Source organism: Cyanistes caeruleus, chromosome 19 (assembly GCF_971803275.1).
Source record: "Cyanistes caeruleus chromosome 19, bCyaCae1.hap1.1, whole genome shotgun sequence".
In the NCBI taxonomy this organism is placed as follows: domain Eukaryota; kingdom Metazoa; phylum Chordata; class Aves; order Passeriformes; family Paridae; genus Cyanistes; species Cyanistes caeruleus.
In genome coordinates, this window is record NC_141719.1 from 3,848,104 (window position 1) to 3,874,965 (window position 26,862).

Sequence of the window (26,862 nt, forward strand, 5' to 3'; positions counted from 1 at the left end):
CAAGTCATGCTTCAGGTTGTAGCAAGATTCAGGTTTTTCCTTTTAATCATTCTTCCAGAAAGAAAGGAATTAAATCATTGAAATTAAAGAAGGAAATCTCATCAGATATTGTTTTTAGGACATGCCCAGACAATCTGAGAATTATTTGAATACATCCTATACAGTTATTTTAATGTCAGAGCATTTATTTGATAGAAGCCACTGGACTACAGCTTCCTGTCACCTTAATTAATAATCAAATATATCATTTTATGTACATGTAGAATTACCACAGAATCATAGAATGGTTTGGGTTGGAAGAGAACTTAGAGCTGAGCTCATTCCCAGCAGTGGGACAGCTTTCACCAGACCAGGGTGCCCAGGGCCCTGTCCAGCCTGACCTTGAACACTTCCAGGGATATAATATATGAGCTTGGATCCCAGCTTAATATTTATAATTGGGGACTCTTTTTATAATAACTTATTTTATAATAATTGGGGACTTGGTACCTGCAAGAAACACCCCTGTGTGACACAGAGTCAGCAGCTGTACCATGATTCCTTCTTCTCAAAAGAAATTGCTTTTCTTGTTAAGATAATGGTCCAAACTACCATTTCCAGGAGCAAATCATGGCATAATCAGCTACAGCTATGGGAAGGGAAAGGCAGTGATTTTTGTGGGATGTCAGGGACGAGGTCTCTGTGCCCTGTGACCAATTTCACCATCGGATAACAGTTCCTCCATCATTCTGCTGTTTGATCTCACCTCTCCTCAGCTTACTCATCTGCGAGATTCACTTAATTACGTTAGTCAACTTCACTGAGGTGTCTTGAAGCTTAATTAAGCTCTGGAAAGCCCGTCAAGAGCCGCTGGCAGGATGCTCTGAGGAAGAGTCGCGATGAGAAGCGGACAGGAGGAGGGAAATGCGTTGCTCTGAGTTTGGGTGAGCAGGACGGGATGGAGCTGTCAATTCATTGCCACTGCTGCACTCTCAGGGCATTGCCTGAGCTCTGGGGAGAGCCCTGCTGATGATCTACCGACACCAACACTCATTTGTCACTAGAGGACACAGAATAGGAAATGAGGGCTTATATCGCAGCACTCGAGGTTTTATTTTTCAGGAGGTGAAACCCTTTATTTTGGGGTTTTCAACCCTTTTATAAGGTGTTCTGGTACAGGTTAAGCTGTGTGGTACAAGGAACAACACCTCTCTCATTCCATTGGTGGGACAAGAGAAAAACACTTTCAGAACATCTGTGCCATTGCTTTGAGAGCTAAAATCTTGTTTACACAACAGTTTTTGAGAGAGAAAAGTTTCTCAAAAGACTTTCCCTTGGGGAACAGATCAGCCACCGAGAGCCTGAAGCTCTCTCAGGTTCAGAAGATCATATCCACACTCATTTCCCAGTTTTTGGGATGTGAGAGTACCCCCATTCTCATTCCCAAAGGGTTGATTTGGGGAGGGGGACGCGCTCAGCTCCGTTCTCTCCCCGAGCCGAGGCAGAGCCCTGCTGGGTGAAGCTGGAAGTTGGGGCACCTGTGGCTGGTTGCTGTCAGCTCTCGTTTCACCCTCGGGAGGCTTTCCGCCTGACGCACCCCAAGGGGTGAATTGACATTCATCGCTCCTCCAGGGGAAGAAACATATGGAGGCTCCACCGGGACAAACTCCGTGCTCGGAATTGCCAATCAGTGCGTGGCTGAGCCTCAGCTGGGAAAACCTTGCCACTAACAAGGCTTCACGCTCCTGCAGCTCTCCTTGCTGTCTGTCAGCTGCTAAGGATGGTTTGAGCAGCGCTGGAGCCGCTCAACAACCTACAGCACCAGCTTATTACAGAGAGCTGGTAACCTCTGCATATTTTAGGTGCAAGCAGCTCCTATTAGAAACACCCACAAGGTATTCCCTACAACTTAGCAAAATTGGATGGCCTTAAAAATGAAATACTTAGCTGGGAAGTGAGGAAAAAAATTAGAAGGTTTATGTTTGTTTTTTTTTTCTGGAGGAAAATGCCTCAGATTGTTGTGTTTGGTGTATTTAAACACACAGCTCTCCTTTGAGTGGCTGCGTTTTGCCTGTTTGTTTACGCTCCTTTTGCTGGGAAATGCCTTGTGATTGTTTCCTTGTGCTTTCCACAGGGCTTGAAATTACTGGCTGTGCAGGAGGAAATTAGTTGGTAATTAAAGGCAAGTTAATAACGATTCCCATGGAGTCTGCTTGGTCCTATTGCTGGGAGGGAGACACTTTGCCTCCGTGGTCAGGCACTGCTGCCCAAGCAGCAGGTGTGACATCGAGGGGTGGCTGTCACACCTGGCTCCTGCTTGGAACACACACAGGCAGGACTTGAAGCCTTTCAAACCCCAGCAATTAGAGATAATGGCGTGATATCCAAACAAGTGATGAAGAAACCTGCAGCCAGCAGGTTATTTTTTGTGGTTCAGAAAAGGTAACTCGAAGAAAGAAAGCTTTGGGCTCAAATTTGTGGCACAGCAGTTTGTGCTTTTACTATATTTATAATTGTTTAAGGCAGCATTAAAACTGGAAAATGCTTGGAAATTCTTGGAAATCAAATTCAAGACTCTTGGCTCCTTCCAAAGTGTCCAAGGCACAGGGCTGTCTGCAAAATGTCCCTTGGCTATGGACTGGTCTTTGAAGGAATATGAGTGGGATGTGTTTGGGTTTTTTACAGCTGGAGAAAACTTGCTAGAGGAACATTTGCTAGAGGGAGTCCCTTGAATTTTCAGTGCGACTTGAACATATTTTTGAGGTAGACTTTAAGATTTTGGTGCTTTCAGGTGTTGAGGATGAAGTCATGAGGGCAGCTGAACGTTTTGACTGAGCATTTTGTTTTTCAAGGAAACAAACCTCAGACCCTCAGGTTTCTCCTCATGCCTGCCTGTTTCGCTTATGAGGCTTCAAAATCTGTTTGGCCATTTCCCAGACACTGAGGTGGTGGATGTCAAATCCATGGATTCTCTGTGAGAAGCTGCAGAAATCTCCCTTTCCCTTGTGCAAAGACCATGGGCATGGTTTTGTGCCTGGGTGTAATAGCAGGGAGGAAGGAAGGAGGTCGAATGTCTGCTCTGAGCTCTAGACTGCCATAAAAACAGAATAAAAAGTCTCAGCAGAACACCAATTTCACCAGTGACCTCGGCACCTGGCCAGAATCCAGCTGTGATGTAAGGATTTCATCTCCTCCTGGAGCTGGTGGACATGGGGCACGTGAAGTAGCACCACAAACTTGCAGGCTTGTGCACAGCTGGGGCTCAGAGCCCCTGGCAGGGTGTGTTCATTTTCCTGAGTGTCCAAGTCACTGCTTGAGAACAGAACGTGGGCTGGATTCAAGTGAACCCAGAAACCAGAATATAAATGATGATACTGAAGACTTTTGCTGTACCCTGAAGACCCATAAAAGCTCCATAGATAATTTTTTTATATCTTGAAACTTCCTGAAGGTGCCTGCCCAGCAGTGCTGAGGGGCTGGATGTTTCCAGGGGCAAAGCTTGTCCCCAGCAGCACCCTGAGCATGGAGAACTCCATACCTGGTGGGAAGATATTGCCCTGGAGGGCTTTTCCTTTTTCACAGAGCCACACAGCAGCCAGGGCTGTTTCACAGGGTTGGAAGGGACCTCTGCAGGTCATCTTGTCATCTCTGGTCCTGTCCTTCCACCCTGCCTCAGCTTTTGTCCTTCACACCACAGAAGAGCTGGCATCCAGCCTGTGGAGAACCATTTCTGAGCCCTGAACAAAAGTTGTTCTGGGCTGGGTTGTGAAATAAAACCATGAGCCCTGCTGTGTTCTGTGGAACACCCAGGGCTCTCTCACCAGCACCTTTAACAGCCACAGCTTGAGGACTGCCTGGCCAAAGCAGGAGAAAGGCCAAAAGACACCAAGGACAGAAATGAAAACTTGGAAAATCCCTCCAATGGTTAAAATAAACTCCTTAGGGGAAGAGAGAAAAAAAAAAATATAAAAAAAGGGAAGTGTCTCTCCTTTTGAAAGGCTGCAATTACTGTGGATAGGATCCATCTCACCTGATGGCACCCAGGTCTCGGCATCTGCACTGAGCACTCAGATCTCATTTACCATCAATGCAGAGAAATGGGCACCTCCAGCAGGCAATTGCTCTCATCTGGAGGTGGTTGCCTAAAATAGGTCAGACAAATCACTGCAATTTCTTTCCACTTACACATTTAAGAGACTCACTCCAGTACAGACACTTGTCTTGTGGACCTCTGACACCAGGTGAGATGAATCCCCCCGGAATCCACCAGTCCCATCTTCTGAAAGCAAGGAGGGAACGCCTGGGGATGTCCCAAGCCCTGCACTGATGATGGCATAATGAGTCAGTGTGTACAAAACAGTGAACAGCTCCCCAGAACACGTCAGCCTCAGCTCTGACCATTTGGGGGATTTGGGAACATTTGAAGGGGTGATTAGGATTAATCCATTTACCTGAGTAAGTCACTTGGAGAGCCTTAGCTGTAAAACAGTATTGGCTATCAGCATCCTCCTGAGATGATGTTCTGTGAGTTCTGGAAAGGAGATTTTCCTCTGAAACAGCCTCTTCACATTTTCCCCGAGTGAAGTATTTTGCTACTCAGATTTGTGATTTAATAATCATAAATAATAGAGCCCTTAGTGCTATATTTTTAAATGACTGAATGGTGAGAATCTACTTTAAAAAATTGTATGAATGCCTATCACTTGTGTGCATATAAATGTATTCAATTAGCACTCAAATCTTGAGTTATCTCCTGATGGAAGGCAAAACCTTTTGAATTCAGTCCCATGCAAGAAATACTGTGTCATTTAACTCACAAAAGGATGCCATGCACTTAACAGATAATGACTGAAGAGGATTTTGCTGTATTGCCTGTTCAGCTGCTTGTGAGGACAAAGAAAATAATTCCCCTTTTAGGATCCTATGGGGTAATGAGTGAACCCTCTCCACACTGATCACACTGAGTAGGGGAAAGAGCCCAATGGGCTAAAGGGGCTGCGATTTCATTGTCATGGTCCCCCATGTGCTTTCCATGTTTTGTCTGGGATGCTAAGCCAGTGGCTAACCTGTCTCTGAACCTGCCACCAGCACACAGAGATTACTCACCCTGGATACTGCACTTCAGCAAATGCAGAATTAGCCCTGGCTAAGTAATCTTGTTAGCGTGATTCAGTGTTAAATGGATCTCGATTAAATGGGCCTTTATATTGTCCCAGCTGGAGATGATAAGCCCCCACAAGGAAATGGCAGGAGACCGAAGGAAATTGCTTTACTTCAGACTGGGATGTTTAACCCCATAAAACACTTTCTGGTCCCCCTCTGCTGCTGCTCTCTTGCTTGGCACCATTTTCCCTGGCCTGAGGCTGTGGGGGACAGGAGAGGCTCAGGGCAGGGGATGGAGCATCCCCCCCTGGCACCTGTTGGCCAGGCCAAGAGCAGGGTGCTGGAGATGCCTGTGAGAGGGGAGGATGGCTCTGGTGGGTGTCTTGGTCCTCCTCTGTGGCTCTTTGCTGGAATTAACAATCCCTTAATTGTTAATTAAGGTTGGTGCTTTGCCCAACCCCTCACTCAAGATGTTGGTGCTGGGGCGCCCGAGCATCCAAAGGCCAGAGCCACTGCTGCCACCAACAATTCATTAAAAAATAAATGGTTTTTATTAAAAATAATGTTGGTGCTTCAAACAGCACCCAGGGAGAATCTTTAGTCTCATCTTTAAAGAAATGGATTGCTTAAACTTGGGACTTGCTGGGAATGGCTTGGGGTTTATCAGTGAGAGAAAGGAACCAGCCCGGGCTGTATCAGAGCCTGACACTTCAGTTCCCCTCCATTTGTGTGTGCACAGCCTGGGGGAGAGGGAAACAGCAGGGAAATCCCCCAGGGACTGCAAACTGGGGGGCACTGGTGTGACAGGGACAGAGAGCTGGGACTCAGTTTCCCCCTCTGCAGCGGGAATCAGCTCCCGGGGCTCTGGAGCAAGGGGAGGTGGAACAGGTGAAAGCAAGATTAGAAAGAGAAAAAGAGACAGGTAAAACACCTCACCTAAGATGCCTGCTAATGGTCATTGTTAGGAAAAGGGGACAGATGACAATCTGGGCTTCAAAGTGCCCATTGTACCCACACATCGCTGTGGGCTCTCCCCCTGCCCTCTTTTAGCTGCTCAATTTTCTCTCTCCATGTCTGATGTGACTTCAAAATATGGATTTATCCTCCCAGAGACCCTAACAGGACACATGGAAAATCTCTGCTCTATAGCAAGTCAGATGATCTGATATCTTTTTTCCCAGACCTTTGACAGAAATATGGTAAACATGCAATTATTTGAATTTTTCCATGAATTTTGCATTGGAGGGGGATTTACATGCTTGTGATATTTTCCAGACGTGAATCCCAGCCCTGTGAAGCAGCGAATGGCTGCAGACGGGCAAGAAATGATATAATCTATTGGAGATTTCCTTCATTATCCCTCTAATCAAGGCTTCTATCAGTCTCCTTTGATGCGCTGCTGGAAAAAAAAGATCTTCAAGTAAACTGATGCTGGAGATAATTAATTAACTTGCCATCCTCTTGCCTTACAGACAGAGACAGTGCAAGGAAGAAGAAGTGTCCTTTGCAATTACTGCTCTGTGGTTTTCCATCCTAGTGCTGACAGCTTGCAGGACGTGAAGTGGAAAAGCATTTTACCAAACTTTGAGGCTTTTGCCATCAATTTCTTCACTTGAGAATATTTTCTCCTGCTTGTATTTCTCATGTTGTTGGATAACACTCCTGATGGTGAAAAATGGATTTAATACTTGAGCAGTTCGAGCTGGATGTAGACCAGCCTGGTAATAATATCTTCTTTATTCTTTCCTTAGAGCAAATACCCCCATCTCTCCTATCCTCAGATTATTGTACAGGAAAACATTTGTTAGGATAGAATAGAACAGTGAAATTAAGGGCTGAGTCAGTGGGTACTGCCACAGGTATTCCCAATATTTTTTTCTAGAGGCTTGGCAGGAACAGGGAATGATTTCTGCCTTAGGAACCCATCTTTTCCATGTGAACTTCTCTTTCCAAATATTGGTGCAATCTCAAATCCTGTAAAGACATGGTTTTCCTTTCTAGTATTTTAAAGGATAAGATTTAAATTTCTCTGCCATCTCAGACCCAACCTGGAGCCGGAGGAGCTCTGCAATCCGCCAGTCTCAGATGATTTTTTTTTTTCTTTTACAAATTATGTCCTTTTTCACTTTTCCTGTGTTTCCAGTTCCTTGAGCCCTCAGAACAGCATTTCAAATTCTAACTAGGTTAGCTCTCCTTAAATTTCTCCTTTTTGGTGCTGCATGAGCAGCTAGACAGGGGAGAGCATGGCTGAGTGGGCAGACTGACAGAGCTTTAAACACGGCGCCGCTGCGAGCTGATCCCAAACACCAGCAGCAAAACACTGACAACAGCCTCCTTCCAAAGGAAATCTCCCCAGAAATTTCAAGCAGTAAAGCAGAGTGGAAAAAGCACATGAACACTGAGTTTGGAGTGTTTCCTAGCAAAATCAGGGGTTTTGCTGATTGCCGTGTACGTGCAGGGTGGGTTTATGACAGGGAAAATCTTGTTTAGCTTGGCTTTGGTCACCAGGGGCTTGTAAATTAATTAATTCTTGTAGGAGTTACTAAAGGCTAAAGAGGTGAGGGATAGTGCTGCTAATACAGCACAAACTGGTTCTTTTTTTCCTGGGAAGATGCTGCAGAACCAGGTTTCCTTCTCGTGGAAACGCTGAAGACCAAGGAGTGGCACCATGCATTGCTCATCCGTGTTTTTAATGCATTTCCTCCTCTTTCAGGTGCTGGCAGGCACTGGGCTGAGACAATAAATAACTTAATAATAAAAACAGTCATTAATTAATTAATAATAATTAATAAAATAATTAATAAAATAATAAAATAAATAAAATAAAAAATAATTAATAAAAACAGTATTGTGGTGCTTCATTTCCAGCAGTGATGGGACTTCTCTTGCCCTGGGGAGTGGATGAGCAACTTTAATTGGTGGATGAACAACTTTTAACTGGTGGATGAACAACATTTAACTGGTGGATGAAGAATTTTTAATTGGTGGATGTGTCTTGTCTCTGTATCTGCTTTTTTCCAAGATTATTAGCAAATTAATGTGAACGGTGAAACGCCAATTATGAAATTGGTGTGAATTGAGGCTGTGGGGTGCTGGTGGTTCTGGCTGGCCCCTGGTGAGGCTGGGGTGAGGGGGAATGTTCTGGAAGGTGGGCTGTGCTGGCAGGGCTCTCACCACCTGCGTGCAGCTCGTGTGGGGTTATTTTTTGGGGGGGAAAAGTGCAGTTCCTGGAAACCACAGGTTCAGAACCCCACTCCAAGCAAAGCCTCACCAACACTTTGCCATTTGAGAATCATTCTGTCAAGGCTGAGAAATTAATTAATATGGGAGCAAGTGTTTGAAGGGCATTTTTTTTGAGTGATTTGTGTAACTAGGCAGATTTGTCACCATCTCCCCGTGTTTTTTGGGGCAGCTGTGGTTCCAGAACAGTCCCAGGAGTGGTCCAGGGTCAGCAGCAGTTGAGTCAGCTCTCAGCAGCTGGAGGTTGTGATGATTTGATGAAGACCAAAGGGGACAGATGATTTTTGGTAAAAATGGTCACCTTTAGAAAATCAGAAAACCTCCCCCTTCCCGACTGTCTTTTGGGAAAGTTGGGAATGTTTTCATCTGCAAGCTTTTAACATTGAAATTGCCAGTTTTGAAAGTAACTGCCTTGCAAACCACAAATCCTCATCTTGGCCTGTAAGCACTGAAAAGCTCCTGATGAATGTCCTTTCTCACACGCTCCTTGTATGCAGAACTCTTCAAAAAAAGAAATCTGCTAATTAATTTTAAGCCTCTTTGTGGCAAAGCCTAAGAACAGGATTTACCAAGAGACCAGGGGGTCCATCTGGTGCAAAAAGCTCTCTCCTTTGCCAAGGCATTTGTTTCCTGGTGGGGTTTAGGTCTGGATATCTCCTTGGGGCAGCAGGTGTGTTGTACTGACCAGGGGCACACTCCTCAGCATGGGGAGGGGATGGTGACAGAGGTCCTCAGCCACAAGTCCAAGGGGTTTTCCTGCACCTGTGCCCAGTGGATTTTCCCTGAATAATGGGATCACACCTGATGGCAGTGATGCTCAGTTTTAGAAGTGGGGCAAATAAAGCATGGTGTGAGCTCAGTGAAGCTTTTGCAGGTTTCATCCTCCAGGTTCCCTTGAAACTCCTTTAAATAAAAATAATTAGCTGCAGCATCATTCTCCATCACCATAAGCGGTGCTAAGCCTGTCTGCTCTGTGTGGATGTTCTCTGGACGTGCCAGTAGCTGAGAGGACACACAATCCAACTTCCCACACCTACTCTTCACCAGCCAAGCCAGATTTGGCCAGGAAATTGAGTTTGGATAACACACATGTGTTTTGCATCTCCCATTTTCTGTATCTCTCATTGTCTCAATCCCCTTTTCTCAGAGTTTCTAATTCTGATTTTTTTTTTTTTTTTTTTTCAGGAGCACATTAGATCCATGTTAATGAAAATTTGCTTGAATTCCCCAAAAGATTTGCATTGATTTTTGGGTTGGAGAGAGGCAGGGAAAGCAACAACATTAACAAGGAAACCTACTCATTTGAACTTAATCTGTTCCTCTGTCGTAATTAGCAATACATTTGCTTATGGAGAGAGAAGATTTTTGATGACTGACAAAATAAAATAAACTGGGTGGAGAGAATTTTGCAAGTTTTTAAGTGTGTGTGCAATGAGTGAAAGGAGAAAATGAAAGAGTCATGAAATTAAACACAAAATGCATCTTTTCTCCCCACATAGGAGCATTTCATCCTTCCTAACTCAGCCGCAGTTTGGCAAGCCCTTGTTCTTTGTTTTTCATGTCTTCCAGCAAAGGACAAACCAGCAGCTAAACCCTGACTGGGGAACAGCCCTTGAAGGAGTCTAGAGCAGGTAGGGATTTTCCTTTGGCTGATATCCACCAGAAACATTTGCTTGTGTGTTTGATGCTGAGCTGTGCAGGACCTGCCTGGGAGGGGATGGGCTGGCCTGGCTTGGCTGTGCTTCAGCCAAAACCCTCAGCCAGCTCCACTGCTACCATGGCATGAGGGCTGGCAGAGTAGTTTGCAGCCTCAGGTTTATTTTCTTTGCCTTTTTGGATGCTGCTGAAGGATTTGCTGGGCAGGGAAAGGTGCTCCATCCCATGTTTGTGTGTGTAAAAAATCACAATGGGAATGATGTATTATCATTTGTTTGCATGTGGTCACCTTGTACAGCTGAACTTGGAGAAATCAGATGTTGTGCTGTGTGTCCTTTGAGTGATTATTTCAGATATTTGCAGTCTTGACAAGGTTTTCCTGCAAAGTCGATGATAAGAAATAATTTTCATTACATGCCCAAAACAGTCTGCAAAGCACTGAAATCATTATGAACCCAGTCATGCTGCTAAAATCCAACTGATTATGCTCTATTTTGTTTGAACTTTTAATTCCTCTCCTGCTATCTTCCCTTGGTTAGTGGTCAAGTGTAACTTTACCTTGGAGCTCAGCCCTGTGAGACACAGCTTGTGGCTGATTGCATCTGATGGGGGGAAAGAGGGGGTTTTGCTGGAATCTTCCTGTTAATTTTTGTGCATAAATTAGGAGAAATTAAGGCTGTGTGTGGCCCATGTAGCTGGTCATGGCTTGGCCATGATGTGATGCTGAGTGAGCACCACACCAAGTGCTGAGTGGCCAGAAGGGGTCTGGTGGCTCTGCTGGCAAACCATTCACTGAGAGCTCACAGTGGACATGGAAACGGGATAGAAAGTTCAGAGTTATTGGTTTTCTGGATTTCATTGCCAGTTAAAACTTTATTGCCTGAGCTTTTCTCTCTGAAACAAAGTTAGGAGAATAAAAACAGTCAAATGTTGGGCTTGCTTCATGCAGGTTCTGATGTGTTCTCCCTGTATTCCAAGACACCCAGAAATGATTCAAACATGCTTTGGGCAACGCTGAGCTAATCAGCTGCTTGAAAGGCAGAGTATTTTAACTTCAGATAGGTGTCAAGTCATCACGTCCTCGTTTCTTCGGGATGTGTGGAGAGCAGGCACGTTCCTGCCTGCCAGGAGCTGGGCCAGCAGCCCTGGAACCAGGGGGTGGGGAGGGCATTCTGTGGCTGTGCCAAGGAAATGAGGCTGCAGATCCACCTTGGATCTGGAGAGCCACAGCTCGGCCCTTTGGCTCAGCATCCCTTCTCCCTCTGGGGCTGGAATCAGAAGCCTTGCTGTGCTGGATTAGATTGCTCTGCTGGATTTTCGTGTCTGTGCATTACCCTGTGCCTCATTAGCTGGTTCAGCACGGGCTGGAGCCGTGCTCAGGTCAGCAGGATGTGCCCAGGGGTGCCAGGCCCTGCCAGGGTTTGCATTTCCACGGGTTTCCATTGCTCAGCGCATCCAGGGATAGGTGCAGCTGATAAACGTGTCTGATAAACATGTGTAATAAACAGCCAGGGCCCAGCACACTGTAATAAGCTGCTCATCTCTGGAGCTGCCACAGCATTCTCCTGGCAAATACTCACATTTGATCACAGTCCTGCTGGGAACTCCCAAACCATGGGAGCAGAGAATTTCTCCAAAATCTGGCTCATTTTCTGCCGCATTCCACGCTGCTCATAACCCCGGGAGTTCTGCACTTCTGGGCACCCCCAAAATCTGGTCTGTCTGAGCTGAGGCTGGGGGAGCAGTGCAGACCCCCTGAAGAGCTGGGTGGCACAAGGGACACTTGCAGGGTGTCACTCTGGGACATGATGAAGTGTTGCTGTCGGGGCAGACTCGGCCGCAGGTCGTGTGAGGGCAGCCTCAGTGGGTCAGCCAGATTGCCCTGGCTGCCTTTAAAGGGTTTATCCCAAGGGACAGCTGTCCTGTTTGGAACCCTGCAGCCAGGTAGGATCCAGCCTTCCCCTGCCGTGCCTGAGCTCTCCCAAGTCTCAGCCTGCAGGAATTTTCACAGAGGCTGTTGGGAATGTGGCTGGGTTTGATGGATATCTCCTTTGGGCAGCAGGTTTGTTGTGCTGGGGCTGGGCTCTGTCCCCCCCACCTCCTCCCCACCCAGGCAGGGTGGGAACCTCCAGGAGGGCACTGCTGAGCTCTCCAGACCTGGAGCAGATTAGAATATGCTGAACTGTGAAGACTTGTCTTAATTAATGCTTTATAAGGTTACAGCTAGAGCTGGGGAAATAATCAATAGTGAATCATCTGCACGGCAAACTCAGCTCTTTTCTGCGGGCGAGTTATCTGTAAACAGCTTGCAGTTTTCTCCATTCGTTCATTCATTATTTACAATTATTTCCCAAATAGTTCCTTCAAATTGCTTTTGGTCTGCAGCTTGTTTGCCAGCAGCACGTGGCAGGCTCCTGCCCCTTTGCTAGTCAAGCTGTGATCATTAGTTTTTGGTGGGACGAGCAGGTTATGTGGCCTCATGCTGTGTCCCCAAACACAGCAGCCCTGCTCCTGCCATCCTCCTTAATGAATTCAGAATAGCTTTGGGCAGATATTCCTTGCTTCTCGTGCAGCATCCCCTCTCTCTGCCAACAGCCTCGTTAGTTAAACCCTTCGTTAGGAGGCTTGTCAGGGTGCAGCAGCTGCAGCACGGATTCAGAGCCCGTCTCATCTGGATTCTCCCTGAGCTGGTCCTCACTGGCCCTACTGGCCTTATGAGTAGCAGGATCTTCAAAACCGGCAAGTCTTAGTGACCACGGGTGTTTTCAAACTCAGGAACCTGCTTGGGCCACTGGTGAGAACCCCAGAGGCCCAGGCTGGCCCTTCCTGCCCCAAACAAACCCTGCTGCTGTCCAGGCTCACACCAAACTGGTCTCTGCAGCCAAAGACCCTCATTTAAACCTGTCACTGTGCCCAAAGTGACTGCAACCCTGGCAGAGAAAATCACCTCCAATTCCAGGGCTCTGTCCATGGTCTGGCTGTGCCTTCCCCTGTTAAAATCACCACACCATCGCAGCTCCAAGGCGGCCGTGGCACTTTTGATGATTAAAAGGATTTCTTCATGATAAGAACTGGAGTGAAACTCATTTCAGGTAGCAGCCAAACAGCTGCTGGATGGTACACAGTTTCATTTACTGCTGACATGAACTGGATTGTTTTAAGCAGAGGAGGTAAATAGGCTCTGACATAAATCAAAGAAAACACCAGCTGCGGGTCAGCCGCGCTCTGGGGATTCACTGAATCTGTGAGGAAAGCAGACAGAGGAGCCTGCTGCTCGCCCACATCGCTCAGGAAGGGTCTGCCTTGGCTGCAGGAAGAAAGATTGCCCCATGCTGGGGAATTTTGACGGGTTCCTTCCCATTCCAACATTGTTACAGCCCCTGGAAGGCAGATCTTGGGATGCAGCTGCAAAAGAAAAGTGCTGGAAGTTGGTCCAAGGTCTCTCCTGGCAGGGTTGTGCTGGGATGTGTCTGGTGCTGGCATGGGACTCTGGCCCTCTTCTCTGAGAGCCTTGGTATCATCTGATAACTGAGCTGAGCTGGAATTGTCCCATGGGACACAGCTGTCACCATCCTGGGGCTGCCCCTGGGAAGGGTCCTTCTCCCCTCCGTGGTGAATCCAGCACTTGCCCCTTCCCACCCCCATCCCCCTTGCTGGCCCTGGCATCACCTCTGCTGCAGGTGGGGATGCAGAGCATTTGGGGAGGTCACAGAGGAGGGCTCAGTGTATAGAGTGACACAGTCCAGAGATAGACATCACTCCAGCTGTCTTTTCTGTGGAAGAAAGACAGAAGGAAAAAGGAGTTCTGCTTAAAAAATTAACAAATCCTGACCTCAGAGGAATCACGAGCCCAGAGCAAAAATCCACTCAGCGCCTGAACAGTGCTGCCTGCAAGCTGGGAAGCGTCCCCAGAGCCAGCAGCGGTGTCCTGAGGCTGCAGACTCACTCTGCTGGGTGCAGCAAACACTCCCAGTGTGCTGCCTCAGTCCCTCCACAACTCAGACCTGGGAAAAAACAGCAGCAGCCCCCTTGGCTCCCTCTTCCCTGCTGCAGGTCCCCGCAGCAGCTGTGCTTCACCACCCTGCTCGAGCAGGGGGAGAGAGGGCTGGGTGGTGGGGTTTTTTTTTTCTCTCCTTAAGTCAAAATCAATGATGATGACAGAGTTAGAAGGTGAGCGATGGGAAAGGAGAAGAAAGCACCCGGTGTCAAATTTGATGCAGGAGGCAGTTAGAGGAACCTATTACGAGTTCTGTTGCCTTAGGGTATGTTGGTGGGTACATAGGAGAGTGTAATGTCAGCGAAACAGGAGAGCAGTCTCTTTCCCCTTGAACCCTTATCATTAATGTGGAAGGCATACATTGTCAGCTATTAGTCTGGAGGGGAGGGAGAATAGCACATGAGATGTCTTAGTTTGGAAATGGAGTCTGACTCCTCGTCTGGCGTGTGAAGGATGGAGGGTTATTGCAACTGTTGTTGTTGCTGTGATTACGGTGGGTATTACAGGATTTGGGAGAAGATGGGGCTCTGAGGGTTCTGCTGCCTCTCAGTGTGGCTTTTGAGGAGGGAAGAGGGACAAGCACGGTGTGGTGAGTGCTCTGGGTGGTTGGAGCCCCTCTGCAGAGCGTGGTGGTGCCGTCGGTGACAGGGATGCTCTGTGTGACCCAGGAGGGAGCAGGTCTGTGTCCCCAGCCAGCACTCACACTGCCAAGGGGGACTTGGGTGGTTGTGAGAGAGACTTTGCAAGAAAAATTATATAAAAGAGTTTAAAAAATGGTTTTAATTATTCCTATTGCTGCTGTAGTCATTGGTGGAGGACGAGGAGTGTAGGAAAAATCTGCAGGCAGGGATTTGGGTCTGGGGTTTGATGCCTCCCTCTCTGTCCATGAGCCCAAGTCAGTCTGTCTGCTTTGCACTCAGCAGCAGCTTTTGTCCAAACACACCAAATATTTATTGCAACCCTGGGTGAACCAGTTCTCGAGTCAGCAAAGGATGCTGGCTCCTGCAGACACAGGGACAGAGTCGCTCTCCCACACCTCAGCTCCCATCCCTGCCTCACCCACTTGATACAGTTTCCCTCATTTAGGAAATGTAAATAGTTCCTTGGGCTCAGCTAATCCCAAGATTACACGAGTAATTCCTGTTTGCATTAATGGGAGGATCTCTCTCTCAAATTCTCTGCATGTGAATGAGCATCACAGGACTGGCACTCTGAGCTGGGGTGAGTCTCTGGCTCAGACTTCCCCTCCTCCCCTCCCCTGTGCTCAGGCAGGATCTGAGAGGAAACACAAAACTAGCTCCTTTGCCTTCATTTTTTTGGAGGCACATTGCAAATGATGGCTGTTATTAACTCTGGCCATTAGTCCCTTCCTTCTCCATCCAGCTCTGCCATTGTGGCTTTCAGAGTTACCTCACAGGAGATGGAGAACATGGTCATGCTTCATGAGGTGTGAGAAAAAGGGTTTATGAGCAAGTAAAGCAAATCCATTCCCCCTCTGCCTTCTCCTGGCATCTGGCACATGCTGACTCCCAGAATCCCAGCCTTGGGGTGCCTTGGATGCGCATCCAGGGATGCTGCACTACCCTGAGGTTTTTATTTCCACCCTCTGTCTGGGTGGGAGGAGATGAGGATATCTGCAGCTCCCCAGCTCCATCTGCAGCTGCTCTCAAGCCCAAACCCAAAGCCAGGGAAGTGCCAAAAGCTGCCCCAGCACCGGGGTCACCGGGCACAGCAGAAGCCTCAGCTCGCTGCTCCTGACTGCGCCTCCCACTGCTGCTCACCGGGGAAAATTATTCATTAAGCCAATTAATGAAGATGAGATGGAGTAGCAGCTCTGGAAGAATACAGATCAACAGCAGGTCGTTCCCTGGGCTGAGCCCTGCCCCTTCTCCTGCTGGTAGCTGCCTGGCACCACTCACATCCCCCCTGGGAGATGCCACAGGCTGGGACAGCCAGGCCAGAGCTGACAGCCAGCTGTGGCCAGGGGCTCTGGGTGAGGCTGCTGTGCTGTCAGGAGCTGGGAGCATCCAAGGTGGTGACAAAATTATAGCAGGGAGGGCAGGGAGTTAAAAATACTGAAGTAATCACTAAGATACACCCCCAGACTGTCACACCTCTGTCTGCACCTCCAGCACAGTCCCTGGAGCTCAGCACTGGGTCAGGCCAGCACGTGAGCGTGGCAGGGATGCTGCTGAGGTACCTCAAACCTCCTGCCTCGGGGGCTGTCACTCAGCTCCTTCATTAGGAGGGGAAAAAAGTGCTGGAGAGCCCTTGCTTCCTACAGTGGTTTTATTTCAAAGCTCTTTCAAATCAGGGTAAAGAGGTACGAGGCTCACTTTTGCACATGGGCTGCTGAATGGAAAAAAGAAGCGCGTTCTTAATTTGGGGAATGATTTGGTAGTTGTGAAAAATAGGAAGCCAGGTGAGCTTGGGGGGTTTGGGGGAAGTTCTTGGGTTTGGGGTGAGAGGAAGGTGGAAGAGCCAGAAAAACCTTTATGCTGCTGTGAAATCTGTGTGCCATCAGTATCTGCTGTGGGGAAAAAAAAGCAGCAGTTAGCTGAGCAGCAAGATTGGTGTTCTTGTATTATTCCAAAAACATAGGGCTGATATTTATTTCATTAGAGGAAGCCTTCCTGTAGCCAGCAAATGAATTCCACAAAGTGAGAGGAACCCCAGGATCAGGGACTTTACTTCATTTGGGATTGTGTGCAGCTAATATTCTGGTTAAATAAATACATTTTACTAATTGGATTACTCAGACAGTGTAATATACTGCTGGATTTCCAACACGATGCTAATAAATTGTGTGAAGAACTTAATCATGTTAGCTTCCAAAAAGCTTGTAAGAGATGAAATTAAAAAATAAGTAGAAGTTGACATCTATTGCATTTCACAGTGTCTTCATTTTCCTCATCCTTCTTAGAGTTCTCCTTTCCTCAGCATGGCAGACGTGGATTTTTTTAATCTTCCTGTGATTAGGGAGGATGCAGTGTTAGAGTGGGACTGGGGCTGCTGGCTCCTGCCTGGTGTTTGGCTCTTCTCCTAACACTGATTCTGGTAGAGACAGAGGGAATGAGGCCTTGCCATCCCCTTCTGGAAGGCAGGGAGCTGTGGGATATTTCCCTGGGTGCAGCAGGGAACGAGGCTGGAGAGAGGCTCCTGCTGCTCCCCGGAGCTGGGAAGGATGCACAGTGAGCGTGTGATGGGGTCTGTGCTGGGGAGAGGACGTGGCCCTGGGCTGGGAACCCCACCAGGAGCATCCCACAGCTCAGGGCCAGCCCAGGGAGGAGTTGGGTGGCCTGTGCTGTGCATCCACGTCCCTCCACATCAGCAAAATGATGGAGCACGGGCCCTGCTGCCTCAATTCATCATCAGCAAGGCACAGCACTGCTCAATTCACCTCAGCTTCCCACCAGCAAGCGACAAAGCAACACAGACTTTTCTTTCCTTATTTTTTTTTTTATTTCTTTGACAGAAATATACAGTGAGTGAATGGCTTTCCCTCTCCAGCCATCTGACAAATGGACACTAAAAACAGATAACTCGTCCCCCCCGTCAACAGAGCAGCTCTTGGGTCACAGAGACAGCTCAGATGTGTTCCTTCAGCTGCACCCAGCTCTAATAGGGCCTGCTCCTTACTGAGGAATAAATGCCAGGCAAAGGGAGTGGTGTGGCTGGAGCTGAGGGGCTGGGGAACCTCAAACAGATGGAGCCCACAGCGAGGGCTGGAGGGAAGGACAGACAGTGCCTCTCACCCAGACCCAACAGCTGTGGCATTTCCTGGGATGAGGATGCTCCCAGCCTGAATTACACCCCAGCTCCTTCCCCCATCCTCTGCTGAGGACAAAGCTGTCACAGCCTCCCAGTGCAGGACAAGGTTTGCTGCAACATCACTTTAGCTCAGGATGAGCACCTCCACATGATGGAAATCATCAGGGTGAGCGTGCCTTTGTGAACAGCTCACCAAAATAAAACCCCAGCACTCGGGCCTCAGCAGTAAAAACACCCTTCCCTTGCTCACAAGCCGCCTGTTTGGACCCTCCTAATTTTTTCAGATGTATTTGATGCATCAAATGGTGATAATTGTTGTACTAAAGGGACACATGAGGGAATGATTTGCCTTTCTGAAGCGCTGTGAGATCTTCAGATGAAACGCTCGGCTGCTGTGATTGGCACTAGAAAGAAGGAATTGCCAATTCCTGTTACAGAGCTGCTTCCCCAGCAGGTCAGACCTGTGGCTGGCTGTGTGCATTTTGGTGCCCAGAAATGCTGTCCCCCATCCTGCCAGCATCAGAGGGATGCACAAGGTGCAGGTGAAGGCAAGCTCAGGTGGTTTTCATGGAGGCAGGCAGGAGCCAGCTCCTCTTCCCAGCTGCCTTCCAGAGGGTCAAACCCAAACCATCCACACCGAGCAAAGTGCCTGCGAGCAGCAGCAACTCAGGAACCCAAAAAGCAGCTCCCAGCCTGGCATCCACAGTCGCTGCAGCCCCTGGCTGAGCAGCCCCAAAATCTCTGCACTGCTCTGCCTTCCCTCTCTCCCCCTCACTTCTAGATCTCCTCCTGATCAAAGTTGCCTTATTTTTTTAATTCCCCGTATAAAAGGAGCATTGTCTGCGTGAGGCCTCACCCTGCATTTATTTATATTTTCTCTCACAGCAGGATTTAAAAACAACAAACCAGCCCCTGAAATGGCAGCAGCTTCCCTGTAACCTGAACCTCATTGAAATACTAATAACTAGGTTTTGATGCAGCTTTGTGGGTATTAATGCAAATGTTTTTCTGACTCTCCAGGTTTAATAGCAACAGCTTATACAACTCTAATTAGCATAACAAAATTCAGTGATGAGGAGTAAAATGCTTGTCTTGTTTGATGTTTCCTGGTAATTAGCAAGAATAATGATTTATGCAGCGTTCCTGGTTCCCGGCTCACAAAAGATGGCAGGGAGCACTCTCAGCAGTTAACTCTGGGTTTGTGGAGAGGATGGAGCTGCTGGGAAATGCTCGTGGAGGGGCGGGCAGGCTGTCCCAGTGCGTGTGTGCCACCGGCCAGCCGAGCCCAGCGCACCCCGAGCGCTGCGGGCTTCTCCGTGCGCATCCTCCCGTGCGGGGCTGTGCGGGCACACGGGCTCTCCCCCAGCTCCAAACAACCGCCCTGCCCTGTGCACAGGGCTGGCCAGCACTCCTGCAGAGCCAGGACGCTGATTTTGCTTTCGAGATCGGATTTTCGTGCCTTTAACAGCGAGTTTTCCCGGCTGCCTGCAGCTGGGGAGGTTTCCTTCCCTCCTCCGAGCGCTGCACACACGGAGCCCTGGAGATGTGCAGAAGGGAGGCTTCCCAGCCCCAGCATTTCCAGGATGAGACGAGGCAAAGCTGCTGCTGCACAGCCCCACGTCTGCTCATCCCTGTTATAAATGCAACGGCAAAATATGATTAATAGAGACAGCGATTTATTATAAAACAATTCAATCACAAACGGGAGAAAAATAAAAACCACAATAAATAGATCAGCGCAGCGCTGGGTGGACAGGGGTCTATACCCAGAGGTACAGATTTACCCAAATCCACACGGAGGGTAGAATGTCCAGGGTTTTTATAGGGGTTTTGTGTCCTGAGGCCGAAATTCCAAGCAGGCACCATTCACCAAAGGTCCTTGATTGTTGGGTGAATGGATTTCCTGGCATTGGAGAATAGAGTTAACAGGTGTCCGGGCAGAGCCTCCTCATATGTAAAGAGATTCTTGATTTCATTTTGGTTCGGGCCATCAGGATGGAGTGGTGGGATCCGGGTTGGAGCCGATGAATATCTTGGCTGGGCTTTTCCCTTTGTCCGGTCTGATTGCTTTCTCAGCAGTGGTTTGGGGTGTTCAGGTCTGGAGATGGGCATCTCCTCCGAGCTCGTTCCTTTGTCAACCTGATTGCTTCCCCAACAGTGGTGGCCAGGTGGGATGTCCAGGTCCGGAGATGGGTATCTCCTCTGTTTCTTTGTTAGCTTGATGGCCCGTGTCCTGCCCATTCTCTTCGGTTAATGGGCGCCGGCTAGGATCTTTATCGGGGTTTCTTGTATTGTTATCTCCTGAATGGGAATTCGCGACCAGATCTGGGAAAATACTTTCTGGCCACACTGTATTTTATATTTTCTCATGTTATTATAAGTTCAGATATATTTATTTAGGTCTTTCCGAATTTTTATTCATAACTATATTTATTACATCCCCAAAGAACCCTCTTCTGCACGCCTTGGGCTGCGTCTTTGATGGGGGCTGTGTAGAACAGCGCCTGCTGCTCTGCTGCGGGCCAGGAGGAGTTAAAGGTCAGCGGCAAGAGGCTGCTGCTGGCATTCCCCATCTTGCTCAGCCCACAGACACAACCCTCTGCATCACCTTTAATATTTCCCCCTGGCTGTGAACCCTTCTCCCTGGCTGGGCGGGGAGCTGCAGGCTCTGCCCGGGCAGGAGCCCCCTCCATCCCTCCTTTGAGTAAGAGGGGAAGGATTAAAAGGCGCTGCCGCCTTCCCCGCCGGGTGCAGCCCCAGAGAAACCTCCCCGCTCCATCAGCCGCTGGGAATGTCTGTGTGTGACCCTCTGGGGACAGCTCAGGGCTCCCTCCCCTCGCCTGTGCCATTGAATGTGTTGTGAGTTATGAGTTAGGGTCCTCCCGCCGGGCCGGGCGAGCGGAGCCCTGCATTGGGCACATCTTCCTCCTCTGCCAGCTCCTGCCCCGCTCCCCAGCACCAGCCTCTCCTTACAAAAGCTTTCATTGTATTAACAGCTGTAAAGCAAACCGTGCAGGCCAGTAAATTCTGAAGGAGTAAAAAGAAACCCTCCTTTTATGTGGTGCGCAGTCGGCTTTATGGAGGGCAGTGCCGAAGGCACTTACTGAGATAAACGTTCTGGCTGGGTTTTTAAAAGGACTAAATAATGTTGGCCATTTGTGGGTCTGTAAGAGGACAAAATCAGGAGAGAAGTTAAACTACCTGCTAGTGAGCATCAGATGAATTTTTGCGGCAATCTGGAAGCAATCCCTGGCTGTGTACACGGCTCCCCAGGCAGGGACCTGGCCGGCACAGGCAGAGGAGGGAGAGCTGCCGTGTCTCAATGCCAGAGCTTGGATGCAGCAGCAGCAATGTCGGTAGCCTGATCCAATACAGCAAATCCTTTGTTTCCTCGCTAAGAAAGCTAATTTTGCAAAGCAAAAGACTGAATGATGTATAATCTGTGAGTGCCTCTAGTGTGTGGTGCTCTTGGGAGAGGGAAATTGTCATCTGAGGAATAGGACAAATGCAACCAGGGCTGTTGGATTGTATTCTCTCCTTCCCTCCACCCTCCCAGTGTTTCTGAAATGGCTTCTACCATGAGACACCCCGAGACAAGATGCATTCATTCATATTAATAACATTTGAGTATCTGCATGGGTAAGGTGGCTCAGAGAGAGGCATTCATGATGAGAAGAATAATTTGGTCCAGCCAGTCTTTGCAAACTACTCTGGGGAAAAGCTTTCCCACCCTGGGCGCAGTGGGAAGCCTTGGCTGTGCTGTTCACATAAGAAAGCACAAGCTGATCTGACAAGCTGCAAACGCCAGCGTGGAAATGTCTCCTCTGTCCCCTCTGTCCCCTCTGTCCCCTCTGTCCCCTCCATCCCTCCCTGCTACCCTGGGCCGTGTGAGGGGCTGAGCCCTGCCAGCTGCTGGCCACAGATCTGGGCTCACACTTCTCCAAGCAAAGCACAAATCCCTGGGCTGGCAGTGACTGCCACTGGTGTGGTCACCCCCCAGTGCCTTGGGGTGCTCCAGCCCCATCTGGCAGCCGGCTGGGGGAAGGCTCTGCTCCAGGAGGTGGTCACAAGGCACCAGAGCGTTTTCCAGTGTCTCCCACAGAGGAAATTCCTCTGGAGTGAGATCATGCTCTCCTCTGCAAAGGAGGGCAGATGTGCTGGGGAGCAGGGAGCTGGGGATGGGGGCAGATCCTGCCTGCAGCCTCTGAACTCGCACTCACCCTGCTCCAGCAAGGTTTAACAGCATCCCTGCACTTTTTATAGCAGTGATTATTTGTTAGCAGAGATCCAACATGCAGAGGCTCTGAGCTGCATTGCTGCTTAGCCTGTCCCAGGGGTTGCTGTGGCACATTTCTGTGTTTGTGCCCTGCTGAAGGGAAGCAGCAGCAGTGAGCACAGCCCCTGTCCTGGCACCCACCCCTGCCCCAGGTGAGGCATGGCTTGCAACTAGAGCCTAACCTGGTGCAACAAGCTTTACACTGCACCTCACTACACAAATATTTGTTCCAGGCAGGGGTTTATTTACTGTAGAAATAATGAAATTTTCATACAATGCCTTTAAGATCTTGTTAGTGCAGAGCACAACTGTGAATTGCAGCTGGAGCTGAGGTTAATCAGGAGAGCTCAGGGAAAGGACCCTGGCAGGGAATGGACAGGGAAAGGTGTGAGCCAGCAGTGAATGCTCACACAAACATGGGTAGGTGGGATTGCTCAGGCTGGGCTGGATGGGGCAATGAGCAGCCTGGGCTAGTGTGAGATGTCTGTCCATGGGAGTGGGGATTGGGACGAGATGAGCTTTAAAATCCCTTCCAAACCAAACCTTTGTATGAATATGAGTCTATGAGATTGTGATTCTGTAATTCTGTGATCCTATGACTCCATGATTCTGTGACTCTAGGACTGTGATTCTATGGTTCTGTGGTTCTGTTATTCTCTGATTCTGTGGTTCTGTCATTCTCTGATTCTATGATTCTGTCATTCTATGGTTCTGTTATTCTCTGATTCTATGGTTCTGTGATTCTATGGTTCTGTGATTTTGATTCTGTGATTCTATGACTCTGTGATTCTGTGATTCTATGACTCTGTGATTCTGTGATTCTGTGGTTCTGTAACTCTGTGATTCTAGAACTCTATAATTCTGTGACTGTGATTCTGTGATTTTATGACTCCACAATTCCAGCTACATGCTGAAAAAGCTCCCCTTGGTGCTGTGTGCCAGCCAGCAGACAATGGCCCTTGCTCAGCTTAGTGCCACTTTCTGGGCACTTTCCAGAGGGTCATAAAAACTGCTGCAAAATGTATTGTGAAGCTTGTTGCTCCTCCAAATTTCAGCCAAGACACCCAAGCTCCCAGAGCTGCAAGGCAGGCTTGCAGTCAGGCTCACAGGCATTGGTGCCCAGGGGTTTTGTTGAGTCTGGGGGAGCTGTAACAATTCTGACAAGCCCTGTGGGCTCCATACATCGTGTGAGGGCTGAGTCAGGCTGGCTTCTACCCAAAATGATTCACCTGGTGAATCCCACTCTCTTCCATGGGCTGAGCCAACCCTTTGGCAGAATCTGTGTGTTTGAATGCAGCTCTCAAAGAGGTAAATGTGTGGTCTGTGGACTCATGTCAGATTTCCTCCCAGGTGGTCATCCTTGAATGGGATGAGATTCCCCTGCAGACACAGCTGGCCAGCAGCTGCTCCTTTCCTCTTGAGCACTGCCAGGTAGCAGGAACAAGCAGGAACAAGCAGGAACAAGCAGGAACAAGCAGGAACAAGCAGGAACAACCCCTCTGGGAGTGTGGACCCACTGCTGGCACCTCCCTGGGGCCAGAGGGTGCCAAAGGGGCTCCTCAAATAGACTTTGGAGAAGGGATTTGCAGGAAAATGTTTCCAGCATGGCTTCAGCAAGGGCCCAGCATCAGCTCTGGTGTGAGGTGAGAGCAGGAGACAAGGTGGAGGGAGGAGAGCCCCGAGCAGGTGCTGCTGTGAAACATTTCCATCCCTCTCTGCTTGGAAAGGCTCGTGCAGGCTTCACAGCGCCCGTGTGTGTGTGGATGGGAATGATATAAATGTAAAATTGGCCTTCTCAGGTTCTGAAGAGCGCAGTTTGCAGCTGGAGATGGATCACCAATCTTCCAGGGAATTGTGCTCTACAAGGTTAAGCATGTTTGCAGAAGAAATATGGATAATGCTCTTATCATGTATGACCTTTACTATATGTGTAACATTGTCAGTGACAAAAATGCCATTTTTTAAATGGTTTTCACACTATGGTATCCAGCCATTAATCATGATGTATGTGAGCGACTCTATATTGTTTCTCTGAAATTGCAGCATTAGATTACTTTCCATCCCGGCTGCTAACATGAATTGTACCCCCTGTTACCATGAGCAAGGTTCCTATTTTCCATGCCTAATGTCATTGTGGCCCTACATTTACCCAGAGGACTGGAGAGAACTTTCCAAGGCACAAAGAGAGCAGCTCTGCTCTCCCTCCCGGCAGACAATTTGTGCATATGTGCGTATAAATGGTGCACTTACTTTAAGGTGTCTCTCTAATCCAGGAGTTGATAAATGACTCTTTCAGACACCTCTGCTGATGTTGCATTTTTAATGTAGACAAACTGTAGCTCTGGCTCCAGCCTGTGCATCCCTGCCACTGCCATCCCCACTCTTGGCGGGTTAATGCTTCATCTCGCCTGCTGTAATTTGGGAGGTTTTACTTCCAGAGTGTATTTTGATTTACAGAAGGTAAAAAGCAGTTGGCAGTTTGATGTTTACTCTTTTGTGGGCTTATTTTTTTTTTTTCTCTCTTTTTTTTTTAATGCAGCAAGCTTTCAGGTGTGAGTGCTGCTTCCTGCTGTACATAACTGATATTTATCATTCCTGAGGGAAGGTGCTACCCCAAAGGGATGCCAAACAAAGCCCCTCACACCCAGTCTGAGCTGTGGGGTTTGGGACTGAGCTGCTCTAGCTGCTTTCTATGGTGCAGGGTGGCACATAACATCTGCCAGTGCAGGACTTGTGCAGGGATCAGAGGGAAAACAGAGCTCTCAGAGAGCAGCTGGATACACAGTCAGTGTTTGCAGCCCGAACAGACCATCCCTGCCATCCCCCAGTTAGCATTATCCACAGAATGGACTTGTTGGGAACCCATCTCCCTTTGCTGCTGGAGCAAGAGTGATCAAAGGAGTCAAAGAGAAGCAAAGACTTTCAGATGGAAATAGTGTGGGCACACAGCATCCACGCAGAGCTGTGGGTACCCATGGGGATTCCCAGTGTTCCGTGGCTTCAGGGGGAACTCAGCAAGGTCTAATCTTGCTCGTTCTCATCAGCACCAAACCAGAGTGAGGTCACTGAGATCACTGAGCTCAGGGCACAAGTGGGGAACAGAGAATCAGTCTCTTGGGATGACAATATTTTCAAGTAACAAAAAGGTCTGTGCTGTTGTAGCCCATTGGTGGATTTGAGGAAGACCTCAGCACGCCTCTGACATCCTGAGTGACCTTGGGAGAACAACAACCTTTGTCTCTGCTCCTGCTTCGAAAGCTTTCCATCTCTTACTGCATGCGTGTCTTGTGGCCAGTACAGTGGGGACTGGTTTCCTTTACAGCACTTCCACAGGGCTCTGTAATCCCTTTATTCTGCTTTCCTACGTGACTCTTCAGGACTGCAGAGGCAGCAGGTCCCCAGGCACTGAATCTTCCCAAATGCAGCCTGTCCCCCCCATCTGATCATTCCTTTGACCCCAAAGAGCCTAAAAACCTTTTCTGCTGTGCCCAGAAAAGTGCTTCTGCCACTTGTTGCTGAGTGTCTGGTGACAAAGTGAGTGCCTGTGGCTGTAGGAGCCCTCCCTGAGCAGGGCTGTGAGCTCTCACCTCTCTCAGGACAGCCCAGTACTGCACCCCCAGGACAAACAGGGCAAGGTGACACCCAGGCTTGGTCTGCAGCACCCTGTGACTGCCCCAAGTGCTGCCCACCCTGTCCTGAGCCCGCAGCTCCTGCCTCCCCTGCAGCTGCCTGCGAGCATCCTGAGATGAGTCAATTGTGTGGGAGCAAGTGCAAAACAAATTGCATGTGCTCACGAGAGCAGGAGCCTTGTCTTTGTCTCCAGTTCCCTGTGCCTTTGTTCCCAACTCTTGCTTTGCTGAGGAGTTTCTCCTGACGAAGGCAGGCACTGAGCTTGAGGCTGATTATGCTTCAAGAGCTTCCTGTTTGTTGGTGTTGTCTAAAGAATAACGTGGCTGTGTTCACCTGCCTCAAACCCATCCAAAACTAATCCTGATTTTCTCAATTTACTCTGTCTTGCTGTTTCTCTTCCCTCATTGTCCAACCTGAATGACAAGCCCTGGAGAATGGTTTGGGATGTGGCAGGCTTGCCTCCTCTGGCTGCAGGGGGTGTAAAGGCATTTTGGGGAGATGGGGCTCCCCCCTGCCTCCCTCTGTGGAAGGGTTGATGTCACAGGCATTGCCTCATGTTCCACGCCACGCAGCGAGTCAAACTCTGCTAAGTAACTAAATAAAGATGTAATTTTAATGATGATTAAATTGAAGCACCTCATTAATTTCATGTGAGAGGTGGGGAAGTACACGGCAGCTCTTTCCCTAAATTCATTGTTTGTCTGGCCGCAAGACGTCCCCTCTCAACGTCTGGTTGAGTCTAATTTAAGTATGTAAATTTAATGGTTCAGTAAGTAAAATTGCCTTTATTGTTTGGAATGGTTTGCACAGTAATTTACGAGCTAGCAAGGCTCATTTGATAGGAGTGTATGATGGAGTAGGTGACTACAGTGAAGGACATGTTTATCTTAAGGATACAGGAGAAGAACACAGATATGGAACCTCTGTGATCGAGGACCTTGGGATTGCTGTGCTGCTGGAGACTGGGACAGAGCAGCCCTGGGGCTCATCCTGGGGCTCATCCTGGGCATCCTGGGGCTCATCCTGGGGCTCATCCTGGGGCTCATCCTGGGCATCCTGGGGCTCATCCTGGGGCTCATCCTGGGCATCCTGGGGCTCATCCTGGGGCTCATCCCGGGGCTCATCCTGGGCATCCTGGGGCTCATCCTGGGGCTCATCCTGGGCATCCTGGGGCTCATCCTGGGGCTCATCCTGGGGCACACTGAGGCTG